Below are 13,687 nucleotides of genomic sequence, written 5' to 3'. Positions count from 1 at the left end.
TCTATTTTTCTATTCAAAATCCCGTCTAAAACCAAGAACCCTAGAAATCAGCCTATAAATACTCGCCTTTGCAGAGATTTTCGGACATGGTTTTCAGCCGCCGTCTTCCCTCAAAACCTCACGGTTGTTAACGCCTCCTAACTCTAAACTCTGTTTGAAGCTGCTGCCTTTCTCTTTAAACAAAAAGAATCAGGCGTCTCTATCCTCTTTAAGTCTAAGTTAGCGGGTTCAAGGTCGGAGTTCCATAGTGCACCTAAGATCCCCGCCTCAGTTCGCTGCCCTGCAAAAGGTCCGTATCTTCTTCTCTTTCACAATCTTTCGGTTCTGATTAGAGCATGTTTGGTACTTGATGCATTTTTGTTTCAATACATGTTAGTTTTTGTTAGGCTTCCACGTTTTTTTACTATAAAGATGGGTGTTTGCTTTTATTTCTGTTTATCTTTAGTTTGATACTTTGATGGAATGATTCTATGACTAAAGTTGTTAGAAATAATTTTTAAGGAGGTTATTTCTGGTATATGTATTGAAACATGTCTGCCTATGTTTGATAAAATGCTCATATGAAAATACCCATTTCCTTTTGCATAGTTCTCTGTCAGATTCCATAATTTTAAGAAAGATTTTGTCATAGACTAGGTGTGTTGCAAAAGATTCATTTGTCATGTGATTTAGGACCTTTTTTGATTAGGCACCGTGTTTAGGATTCGAGCATTTTGTTTTAAGAACAGATTTAGTTAAAGGTAAACTGTTTGGTTTACTTCATGTCTTTGAAGATTTGGTTTACTTCATGTCTTTGAAGATTTGATTTATTTTAACTCGTGTTTAAAAAAAATTGATCTCCTCTTCATTATGGATTGTAAGGGCTCATGAAGTCATAGAAGATTGGTTTACTTAGTGTACTTTAAGAGGATGAAATCTAGGCAATAAAATTATTGATTATCCATTTAAGCATTAAAGAAAAGCATTCTGTTGAAGTGTGAATGTACATACTCATGGCTTTAGATTTTCCTTCACCGGAGGTTTAGATACTATAACTATTGGATATTAAGCTCGCAATTTAAAAATGTTTGATTCAAAACTTTCTTCATGCATATCTAAAAACGTGGATTTAAGAAACTAAAAGTATTGATGTAAGTTTGATTGCTTCTTTCATGGTTCTCTGGAAAATCATATCTTTTTGAGGTATTGTGCCTTTAAATATAAAATGGAATTTTTGCATTTGACAAGGAATCTGTCTAATTTCCTTATATTTTCTTGCTATTAAATGAGTTTGTCTTTCTCGTGAACTAGAAATTAGTTTCTAGGAATCTGTTTGAATTTCGAAGACCATAAGAGGGGAGAATACTTACCGCTCTTGTTTTACTAGGTCTCGGCATCATAGTGATCAGTATTTTTGGAATAACTCTATTACTTAGTTGCACATGTTGACTAGTGGATCTCATGCCTGTTGCTTTTCTTGTCTTATGTCAGTTTTAGTTGCCATGATATGCCATTTTACGAAGAACTCAGTGGTTCTTTTTCCTGTAAACTGGGTCTGTTGTCGCAGCTTATCTCTTTAGGTAGGCCGAAATTTATTTACACGAGTCTTAAGAGCTTTTAAAATCAACAATTTGAATAAGTTCAAATATGATAATGCCTTTTTTCCCTAAAATGTTTGCCCACATCATTTTTGGAAATACTTAACGTTCTTCGGCATCATTTGGCCATAAAAAGCTTGCTTCTTTTTTAAACGTTTCCTCTCCTTAATGGCTTTTTAAACTTTTTAAAATGAAGCAGATCTTCTGCTCTGAAGTAAAACGTTTCCTCTCCTTTTATTGGATAACGCAAATTATCACTTTAATTTCTCATTTTTAGATAATGTCTTCTAAAATTTTGACCTTGAAAATATCCCCTTCTGTACCAGTTTTCAATGAGAAAATGATATTGTATAACCGCTATAAAATTAATAGCCGAAAATGTATAAAATTTGTATATTATTTTTTGTATATATATATTTTGTTATACAAAAAATATACAAATTTTATATACTTTTTCGGCTACCAGATGTAAATAATTCTTGGCAGAGGCTAAAAGTGATAATAAGACCTGGTTATTCGTTTGCTTCAATAAAATGCCTATAAGTGATCCTGGCAGCTTTATTTTATTTTCAAATTTTAACTTATTTTTTTTGGAAAAATCAACCGAAATTTTTAAATATAAAAATAATATACAAATTTTGTATATTTTTTCAATTATTATTTTTACAGCGGCTATACAATGTCATTTTCTCATTGAAAACTGCTGGCACAAAAGGGGATATTTTCAAGGTCAAAATTTTAGAAGACATTATCTAAAAATGAGGAATTAAAGTGATAATTTGCGTTATCCAATAAAAGGAGAGAAAACGTTTTACTTCAGAGTAGAAGATTTGCTTCATTAATCAGAGTTGGGTAACATCGTTAATTTTTGAACACTGTGTCAGTGAGACTAAAGGTGCTCAGGATTATATTTGAGGGACCAAAATAGACCTACCCTCAAAGATAAGGGATAATATTGGCCAAAAACTCAAAATGATTTCTCAACCCCTCTTGTCCTTCTGTCTTCTTTCATTACATGCCTTTAGAGCCTGAACTTCTGCAACCAACCAGTTTTCAAATAAATTAAAAAGCAAAAACAATTCAGCAAACATTTTTTAAATTTCCCTGATCGTGTTAATCAAACTGATATTTTAAACAAGGGAATCTCAGTACACACATATATACATACACACCTGAACACAAAAGTGTGCACTTCTGTCATACTGTATCACAAGTCGGATGAAAACATGCACATGTGATTTTGAGTAGTGATCCTGGTATACTATGTTCCAATCCGCTACTTAAAATATTTCTTAATATTTCACTTAACTTGGATACTGTACTAACAACTATGTTACATGAACTCTCCAAAGATGTTGCTGCAGCTGTGCCGGATCTTCCAAAAATATAGTACTTTTGAAGGATCCGACACACACCCAACATCATTTTTGAAGAGTCCAAATAACATAGACTAACAGTGGTAGAGCTACCTATTAGAAGGGGGTTCAATTGCATCTCTTTCGTTTAAATAGTATTATATTGCATAAAGAGGGTAAAAATAACACTCAAGGGTGTGACTTAGTGGTAAATAAAGTAGGTTGAGAACCATGAGGTCTCAGGTTCAAACTAGGTGATTTCTATCCATTTGTCACAAAATTTGATGGACAAGAGGTACATGGTATATATGCTGGTGGGAGACGATAGATGCAAACTGGTCCGGACGCGGTTTTCAGAAAAAATGGTAAAATAATTTTTTTGTATATCTATGCATTATTGAATCCCCTTGACAAGCGATAAATGTTACATTCTAGCATTTTTTGAATCCCCTTCATGGTTCCGCCAGTGCGTACTAAAATATGTAGGTTTTCATACAACCACCACAACTACTACTGCATATATGTTATATGAATCCTCATTATTCATGTCGCTCCATTTAAGTCATAAGCTATGTATTTTGAGTAGAAATTATTATGACCCTTGTTACTCGTTTTCATCATGTTCTTTAAGATAATCTATTCAAAACTAATCTCAGTTTGATCCCCTAAAGCAGAAGCTATAAATAACAACAAAGAGAGCAAACGCAAACCACTAAAAGATTCCTAAATTTTGCATTCCAATTTAGGTACTGCATTTTCTCTCTTTCTAAATACTAAAACTCGTATTCATCAACCAAAATCTTAAAGAAAATACCCATTTGACACTAATGGAAAGAACGCAATTTCAAGCAAAATAGAGAGAGAAACAATAGAAGATACCCTTTTGGCAAGACTTCCAATTCCTGTCAGTATTTATCAGACAATCTTGCAAATGTAAACCATTTGATTAGTTCCATTTCAGGGTTTAGCGTTTTAGAATTTAATACTATTATTTCCTAAAAGGGAAAATTTTAAAATATTTAAAGAACCTGTAAAGATAAGTATAGAGAGGAGCATTGGTTGAGCTGTTTCACAGTCTCATCATCTTCGTTGGTATCGTCCTGGTGCACCGACGGCGGCAACGATGGCGAAGAGGGTGGCGCGTTGGGAGTTTGCTTTCGGTTCATATATGTTGGCTTAGTCTTGGTCATCAATGGTTAGCTACTTTAATTGGGACAATGTTTTAGTGAGTCATTGACCATATATGTTGGCTTAGTCTTGGTCATCAATGGTTAGCTACTTTAATTGGGACAATGTTTTAGTGAGTCATTGACCATATAAAAGGGAGAAATTCAAAAGTAGCCAAATTTACAAGTAGTAATTAAAAAATAGCCACAGTTTCAAAAGTAATCAAAATTTAGCCACTTTTTATGTAAAAAATAAATTTGAACAAAATCAATGATCAAAATCCGGAAATGTGCATAATATGATGGAGTTCGAATTATTACATATGAACTTCGAGCATAACATGCTGGAATTTCATAATGTGCTAGAATTTCAACATAATTTGTTGGAAGTCCATACGCAGATGCTCCAATTTCCAGTATATTATGCTGGAACTTTCCGTGTGCTGGAGTTCCAAAATAATATGATGGAAATTCATACACAAGTCTCCAGTATATTATCCTGGAACTTTCCGTGTGCTGGAGTTCCAACATAATATGCTGGAAGTTCATACACTTGTGCTTCGGTCTCCAGTATATTATGTTGTAAGTGTAGAACTTTTTGTGTTGCACCAAAATAGTGGCTATTTTTCAATGACTTTGCAAACACTGACTATTTTTCAATTACCAGTTCGAAAACTGTCTAGCCCGTGCTATTTTGACCTTCTCCCTTTTATTTAATTCTTTACTATATTTATTTTCAAATTGCACTAGCTAAATACTCTTTGATTGCAAAATAAGAAAATAAAAGAATATTTTGACCTATTCATCGGGTGTAGTCAGAAGGGTTTACTTTCTTGAGTTATAAACTAGACTAGATGTCCCATTAGGGTGGGAGTGGGTGGGGGGTAGGGGGTGGGTTGGTGGGATGGGTAATAGGGTGGGGAAGATTGAAAAAAGTTTTGGAAAATATTTTACCTTCTCTTGATAAGGAAAATATTTTCCGCCAATTTCTTGAAGAAAATATTTAAGCCAACAAAATAAAAAAATTGAAAAATATTTTCCTTCATACTGTATAGTGTTTCCCTAAAGTGATGCATTACAAGTGGGAAAAAACATTCTCTTTCTTAACATGCACTCTTCAAAAACAAATGAAAAACTATACAAATTTGCTTCTACTTAAACTATTTTTGGTATTCAAGTATGCATTCTAGAAAGAACAAGGACGCTAAAAATACTTACAATGTTTAAATGAAAAAAAACAAATACTCACATAGTCAACTATAGTGAGAAGAAACATATGAAGGAAAAGGAGTTGGAATACCTTGATAGCATTTTCAGTTTAAAAAATGATATCATGTATTTTGAGTAAGCAAAAGTTGAAGATAACCCATTAGGCTAACCCATATTTTACCCATGAATGCCCATATTTCTATGGGTTGAATATAGGTTGAAGCCCAAATTTTACAATGAGATGGAAAAAAAAAATACTCACATAGTCAACTATAGTGAGAAGAAACAATATGAAGGAAAAAGAGTTGGAATACCTTTAGCATTTTCAGTTTAAGTAAATAGTACTTACAATGTTTAGATGGAAAAAATAAATAAATACTCGTATAGTTGTGAGAAGAAACATATGAAGGAAAGGGGGTTGGAATGCCTTGATAGCATTTTCAGTTTAAAAAATGATATCATGTATTTTGAGTAAACAAAAGTCAGATAACCCACTAGGCTAACTTATATTTTACCCATGAATACCCATATTTCTACGGGTTGAAGTCCAAATTTTACCCAACTTAAATATCACTCATCCAAACCACTAAAATATGGACGAATTGGGTGGGTTGACAAAATATGGGCTTATTTTCCAGCACTAGTCCGAACCATCTAAGTCTTGCTTCCCGTATCTTGTCATCCACACAAAGGTAAGGAGAAATTGAGAAAAAAAAATAGAATAGCCAAAATTTAATGTGTACATATTGTGTGAGAAATATAGTTCCGCTCACACTAATACCACTAGACTATGGATGTGTTTGGTACAACGGAAAATGTTTTCCGTGAAAAATATTTTTCAAGAAAATGTTTTCTTGGAAAACAAGTAATCTTACTCATTTTTCGGTGTTTGGTACGCAAATTAAGGAAAATAGCTTCTCAAAAGTATTCATAAATAATTTAGATACAATAAACATGAAGCCATAAACTTTCAAACCAACAGCCTTCCGAACCCACAAATTTCATAAACTTTCGAATCGCTAATCTGACCCATTTTCCGATGTTTGGAGCACCTGTGTTTGAACTTCCAGCAAATTATGTTGAAACTCTAGCACATTATGAAATTCCAGCATGTTATGCTCGAAGTTCACATGTAAAAAATTCGAACTCCGGCATATTATGATGGAATATTTTCGGATTTTGAACATTGCTTTTGTTCATATTTATTTTTTACATAAAAAGTGGTTAAATTACGATTACTTTTGAAACTGTTGCTATTGTTTAATTATCACTTGTAAATTTGGTTACTTTTGAAATTCTCCCTTTTATATGGTTAATGACCCACTAAAATATTGTCCCAATTGAAATAGCTAACCATTGATGAGCAAGACTCAGCTAACATATATGGACCGAAATCAAACTCCCAACGTGCCACCCTCTTCGCCACTGTTGCCGCCGCCGGTGCACCAGGACGCCGACGACGAAGATGATGAGACTGTGAAGCAGCTCAACCAATGCTTTTCTCTCTACTTATCTTTAGAGGTTCTTTAAATATTTTAAAATTTTCGCTTTTAGGAAATAATTGTATTAAATTCTAAAACCCTAAACCCTGAAATGGAACTGATCAAAGGGTTTATATTTGCAGAATTGTCTGATAAATACTGACAGGAATTGGAAGTCTTGTCAAAAGGGTATCTTCTATTGTTTCCCTCTCCATTTTGCTTGAAATTGTGTTCTTTCCATTAGTGTCTAACGGGTATTTTCTTTAAGTTTTTGGTTGATGAATACGAGTTTTAGTATTTACAAAGAGAGAAAAAATGTAGCATTTAAATTGGAATGCAAAATTTAGGAATCTTTTAGTGGTTTGCCTTAGATCTCTTTGTTGTTATTATAGCTTCTTCTTTAGGGGATCAAACTGAGATTAGTTTTGAATAGATTTTCTTAAACAACATGATGAAAACGAGTAACAAGGGTCATAATAATTTCTACTCAAAATACAGAAGCTTATGGCTTAAATGGAGCGACATGAATAATGAGGATTCATATAGTATATGTGCAGTGGTGGTTGTATGAAACTAGGAAAGAGATTCAAAAAATGCTAGAATACAACATTTATCGCTTGCCAAGTGGATTCAATAATGTATAGATATACAAAAAAAAATATTTTACCATTTTTTTCTGAAATCCGCATCCGGACCAGTTTGCGCCTATCGTCTCCCACCAGCATATGTACTACGTAACTCGTGTCCATCAAATTTTGTGACAAATGGAAAGAAATCACCTAGTTTGAACCTGAGACCTCATGGTTTTCAACCTACTTTATTGACCACTAGGTCTCACCCTTATGTGTTATTTTTACCCTCTTTATGCAATATAATACTATTTAAACGAAAGGGATGCAATTGAACCCCCTTCCTAATAGGTAGCTCTAACACTGTTAGTCTATGTTATTTGGGCTCTTCAAAAATGTTGTTGGGTGTGTGTCGGATCCTTCAAAAGTACTATTTTTTTGGAAGATCCGGCACATGTGCGACAACATCTTTGGAGAGTTCATCTAACATAGTTGTTAGTACAATATCCAAGTTAAGTGGAATATCAAGAAATAGTTTAAATGGCGGATTGGAACATAGTATACCTGGATCTCTACTCAGAATCACATGTGCATGTTTTCATCCGACTTGTGATTCAGTATGACAGAAGTGCACACTTTTGTGTTCAGGTGTGTCTGTATATATATGTGTACTGAGAATATCAGTTTGATTAACACGGTCAGGAAAATTTTAAAAATGCGTGCTGAATTATTTTTGCTTTCTAATTTATTTGAAAACTAGTTGGTTGCACAAGTTCAGGCTCTCAAGACAAGTAGTTGAGAAATCATTTTGATTTTTGGTGGTGAGGCGTTTTCTGAAGTTCTGCTTACAATTCTTTTTCTGCTGATTTTCCCCCAATGGGGGCTAAGAAAAATCCACAGCGATGACTAATTCTTGTTAACTATTGATAAACATTGAGATGATTATGATTTTATAGTATAAGACGTTCATTCTCTTATTGTGTTGGATGTTCATTACACTGTTAGGTTCGTGTACTGGAATAGTTGAAAATGTGTCTATTATATGATGGAATTAATAAACATTGAGATGAATATGACTTTTTTTTTAAAGCAACTATACCACTCGGCAGCACTTGCTTAGTGGCTAATATATAAATAAAATTTGAAAATGGGTCCAATGCTTACAAGATGTCCAAACCAAAATAGAAGTTGCATGAAGCTACTAGCTATTAAGAAGATAGAAAAACTAAAATCTAATGAACTAGTTATTACATCATGATAAGTTGAGTGTTTCCTTCTCCTATTAGTGTATGTGAATTCAATTGTCATTGGCAAATACTAAGCAGCACCTATCAAGCTCTCACCAGGCGCCAGGGTATATCGTCCATAGGCTAAAATGAATTCCAAACATCTCCACCGCAAAGTTGAAGTCAACATAGTCTTCCAGCTACTATATGATCTCCATCTGTAGTGGACTAATTTTGTTCAAGTATTAATCATGTGCTCACTTATCAAGATTAATGTGTAGAAGAGGAGCCGGGCTTTAGGCAGACTTTGCAAGGCAAAAGCCAGGCTTGAGCTGGCTTTACAAGGCAAAAGCCAGCCTGCGCTAGCTTTAGGCAGGCTTTGCAAGGCAAAAGCCAAGCTTGAGCTGGCTTTATAGGCAGGCTTTGCAGGCCAAAGGCCAGGCGTGAGCTGGCTTTAGGCAGGCTTTACAAGTCAAAAGCCAGGCATGAGCTGGCTTTAGTCAGGTTTTACAAGGCAAAAGCCAGGCATGAGCTGGCAAAGCCAGGCTTTACAAGGCAAAAGGTAGGAATGATCTGGCTTTAAGCAGGCTTTGCAAGGCAAAGGCCAGCCTTTGAAATTATGCCTTTTTGTAATCTTGTAAGCTCAGATCCTTCCCTACTAGAACCTTTAATGTAGACATCATTCTAAACATTGCTAAACCATCCTCAGATTGAGCATGAAAGTATGCTAATACCGCTGAAAAATGATTCAACAATCTCCAAAAATACCATATGATGGGTTCAACATTTTCCTTAGCATTTGGACATGCAGAGTCCAATCTTGTGAAGCCATCAGTCTGCTATATTGATCAACCTCCTCCCTGCACTATGCAGTTCAGAGAATGAATGAAACTCAGATGTACCTGCAAAAGAGAACACAATGTTAGCTATAAAATCCGCCACTGAGTTACCCAAGGAGGATCCCATTCCCCTTCTATCGCCTTCTTCATCACCAATGAATCAGTCTCCAGTACGAGATCAGTCTCCAGTACGAGAGGGTAAAAATCATGCTCCACACAATATTCCAACCCTTGAAGAATAGCCTTAGCTTCAGCCACCACATTAGTTGTCACTCCCAGGTCTACTGCCCTAGCATACACCACATCACCATTATCATCCCTCACACAAAAGCCTAGGGAGCTAGGTCCAGGATTGCCCTTTGAAGCTCCATCAGTATTACATTTGTACCAACCATGACAAGGAAGCTGCCAAGTTACTCTTGTAATGATCAATATAGGTTTATATCCTTCAAAGTATTGAATCATGTCTGGCCATAACAATGGAATATTAGGGATTCAAGCATATCTCATGAATCACCCTATTTGTGGAACTGAACCACCATGTTTACCTGCATTTCTTCTCTTCCACAGCTCCCAAGTGATGATAGCTGGTACTGCTTGAAATAGTGGCTTTAATTTCGGACAACACTGAGCATACCACCAATGCCTTATAATCTGCTTCAATTGAATCAATTGCACAGAAATTCCAGCAACACCCTTGAACAAGTTCCATACCTTAGAGGCAGTAGGACTTGTGACAAATATATGCTCAATGGATTCCTCTTGGGGCTGCTGACAACACCAACACCTAGACATCACCATTTGCCCTTGCCTCTTCCACATGTCATCTGTGGCTATTTTCCGCCTCCACAATCTCCACAAGAAGAAGGATATCTTGAATGGCAAACCTTTAATCCACATTAACTTGAATTCCTGATTAGGATCAACCCTATGCCTTAATATTTGCCAAGCACTGCTAACACTGAACTTGCCTGAAGGAGTTGGCATCCAGTATGGCCTATCCCAATATCCCTCACTGCCTTCATAGTGCACATTTAGCCTTATATATTCTGCAATTTCCTCATTGAAAGTTTGATCTAGCAGCTGATCATCCCATGTTTCCCCTTGTCGCAGTTCTACCACCTTCTAAAGACCTTCATTGATTGGAAAGTCTTCAGGTAATACATGATAAAGTGCACCCAATCTAGTCCAATTTTCATGCCAAATATTAGTTGTTCCACTCTTCACTTCCCATACGATCTCATGTTCTACTTCTTCCCTAGCATTCAGCATTTGTCTCCAAACATGAGACCCTCCCGTAAAATGCACCACTGTTGGTGGCTCCTTCTTGCAATACTTATTCCACATGAAATTAGACGACAAAGATTTTGTGGTCCTAAATCTCTACCATAGTTTAGCAAACCTTTGAGACATCATTTAAGGACCTAAAACCTAGCCCCCATAGCAAAGATTTTGCCATGAAGCCCACTGTCTGCTTCTCCCTTCTTCCTTTGTGCTCCAAAAGAACCTAGCAAAAAGTCTTATGTAGATGCATGTAGTATGAACTCTTATCTTTGTTGATCATCTGACCTGATATCTTCTCATAGTTCCCCAACACTGCCATAATCTTGCTCAAAGAGGGAGAATAAGCAGATGCAAAGATTATCGTATCATCAGCATACGCCAAGTGGTTTAAAGACTCTCAGACCACTTAGGCATTCCAAATCCCACAAATGACTTGTCTTCAAATAGCTTATTCAAAGACCTGGAAAGTACCTCAGCTGACAGAATGAACAATGCTGGAGATAGGGGATCCCCTTATTTAAAGAACCCTGAGGACTGCCCATTCACCAATACTGAATACCAGTTATTTGACATCAAGTTCCACACCATGTTGATGAAGTGTTCAGAAAATCCCATTTTCCTTAGCACATGCAATAAGTACTTCCATGAGACCCTATCATAGGCCTTAGCCATATCAAGCTTGATCACCACATTAGCTGGCTTTCCCCTTAACCTTATGTCAGTGACAATTTCTTGAGTCAATAAGATGTTCTCAAATATACTCCTACCCTTTACAAATCCGGATTGATTAGGAGTTATTAGAGATGACAAAAAACTCTCCAATCTGTCATGTAACACCCTGACAAAACCTTGTTAATGAAGTTGCTCAAACTAATAGGTCTTAAGTCAGAGAAGGTCTCAACTCTAGGTTTCTTGGGCAGCAACACTAGATTGGTGTGGGTGATGGATTTAGGCAATGCAGCTCCTCCATAGAAGTGTAGCACCATGTTGTGTATATCAGCATCAATAACATCCCAACATGTTTGATAAAACAAGCAGTGAATCCATCAGGGCCACTAGCACTTTCCCCACTAAGCTCAAAAATCGCTGCCCATACTTCTTCAATTGTTGGCAATCTGCTAGGTTCCAAATTCTGATCCGTAGTGACCATTGAGAGTACATTATTGAGCAAGGGAAATTCAGAAGCATCACCTTCATTTGTGAACTGTTTTTGATAGAAGTCCACTGCAGCTGTAGCCAATTGCTCCTGGTCTTCAATCCATACCCCATTGCCACTTTTGATCCTCTTCAGTTGCAATTTCTTTCTTTTGCCATTGACATGATTGTGAAAGAAACTTGTATTCCTATCTCCTTCAGCAAACTAAGTCATCCCAGCTTTTTGCTTCAAATACTGCTCCTCAATATTCAAGTATTTCTTCAATTCAGATTGAGCCTTTTGAAGCACAATCCTATTCTCAGTTGTAGGCTCTTCTTCAAACAACATCTCCTTCACCCTAACAATGTCCTCCAAAATAGCTAATTGCTTGAAGATATCACCAAATGTTTCCCTACTCCATTTTGAGAGTGCTGCCTTCACCCTCTTGATATTCTGCTTGAACATCAATAACTGATCCCCTATGAAATCAACTTCCCAATTCTGCCTCACCACATCCATAAATGTAGCATGTTTTGTCAAAAAGTTCAAGAATCTGAAAGGCTTGACAAAATTGGTTGTCTGCACCCCACATGTCATTAGCAATGGTGCATGATCTGATCCAGTTCTGATTAGATGCTCAACTTCAATAGTTGGCAACATGTTCTGAAATGGCAAATTCACAAAATTCCTATCCAATCTTTTGAATATACACTCAGCATTGGATCTCCCATTCCACCATGTGAATGGACTTCCTTTGTTCCCTTGCTTAAACAAACCACAAGAGTTTACACAAAATGCAAAATCCTCATATTCAGGAGGGTGTACTGGGAGTCCCCCTATTTTCTCATCTCCATGCAATATCATATTGAAATCCCCTCCTACCAACCATGGTAATTCCATATCACTTGCTAAATAATACAAGTGATCCCACAAATCCAACCTCTCCATTTCTGAACATTTTGCATAAACAAATGTCATCATCATGTGCTGCCCCAGGTCATGGTGAAACACTCTCACAGTCACCACTAATTCCCATTCCACCACTGCATCGAAGAACAACCATATTTGCCCATTAATATTTGTGTAAGCAGTCTCCATATTCAACCTCTTTTTATACCTATTAATGAATCCCTTCTTTTGAAAAGGCTCCATCAATGCAACTACACAAAAATTATGCTCCTATTCATGTTGATCACCCTAGGAAAGGCCTGTTGTGTATTCACATACCTTATGTTCCATATTAATATTTTGATCATCATCATTTAGATAGAGAAGCTGCCCTCCTGGGCATTATTCTTGAAGGTTGTGGTGGATCTTTACTCTGATTCTTCTTAGTTTTTTTTCCCCTAGCCACTTGTTTGAAGTTTTCTGCAGTTGATTCATCATCTCCTTCATTCTCCATTGGATTTTGTCTCAATAAGTCTTCATCAATTGGTGTCACATTGTGTGTAACTAAATCATGTAAATGTTGTAGATGAGTCTTAATTGGAATATTAAAATGTAGTTGCATGGTTTGATCAGTGCCAGATTCCATAGGCACTTCCTCTATTTCCCCAGATGTTCTTGGAACAATTGCCCGCTCATCAGCCTGTTCATACTCCTTGAATTGTAGCTCATGGACATACGCTGGACCACCATCTCATAGGCCAAAATCTCTCCAGTGGCGCTAAGGTTGGGCTTTACTGTAGCTGCCTCATCAGATGAACCTGGCTTTAGGCCTGGCGTCGCCCGCCTAATGTCCGGGGAGCCTGGTTTTAGGCCTGACGTCGTCAGCCTATCGCCTGGTGAGCCTCGCTTTAGACCTGGCGTCGCCAGCCTATCGCCAGGTGAGCTTGGATTGTTGTCC

This window comes from Nicotiana tomentosiformis, chromosome 5, assembly GCF_000390325.3.
Source record: "Nicotiana tomentosiformis chromosome 5, ASM39032v3, whole genome shotgun sequence".
NCBI classification, from domain to species: Eukaryota; Viridiplantae; Streptophyta; class Magnoliopsida; order Solanales; family Solanaceae; genus Nicotiana; species Nicotiana tomentosiformis.
Note: the sequence above shows the minus strand (reverse complement) of the source record.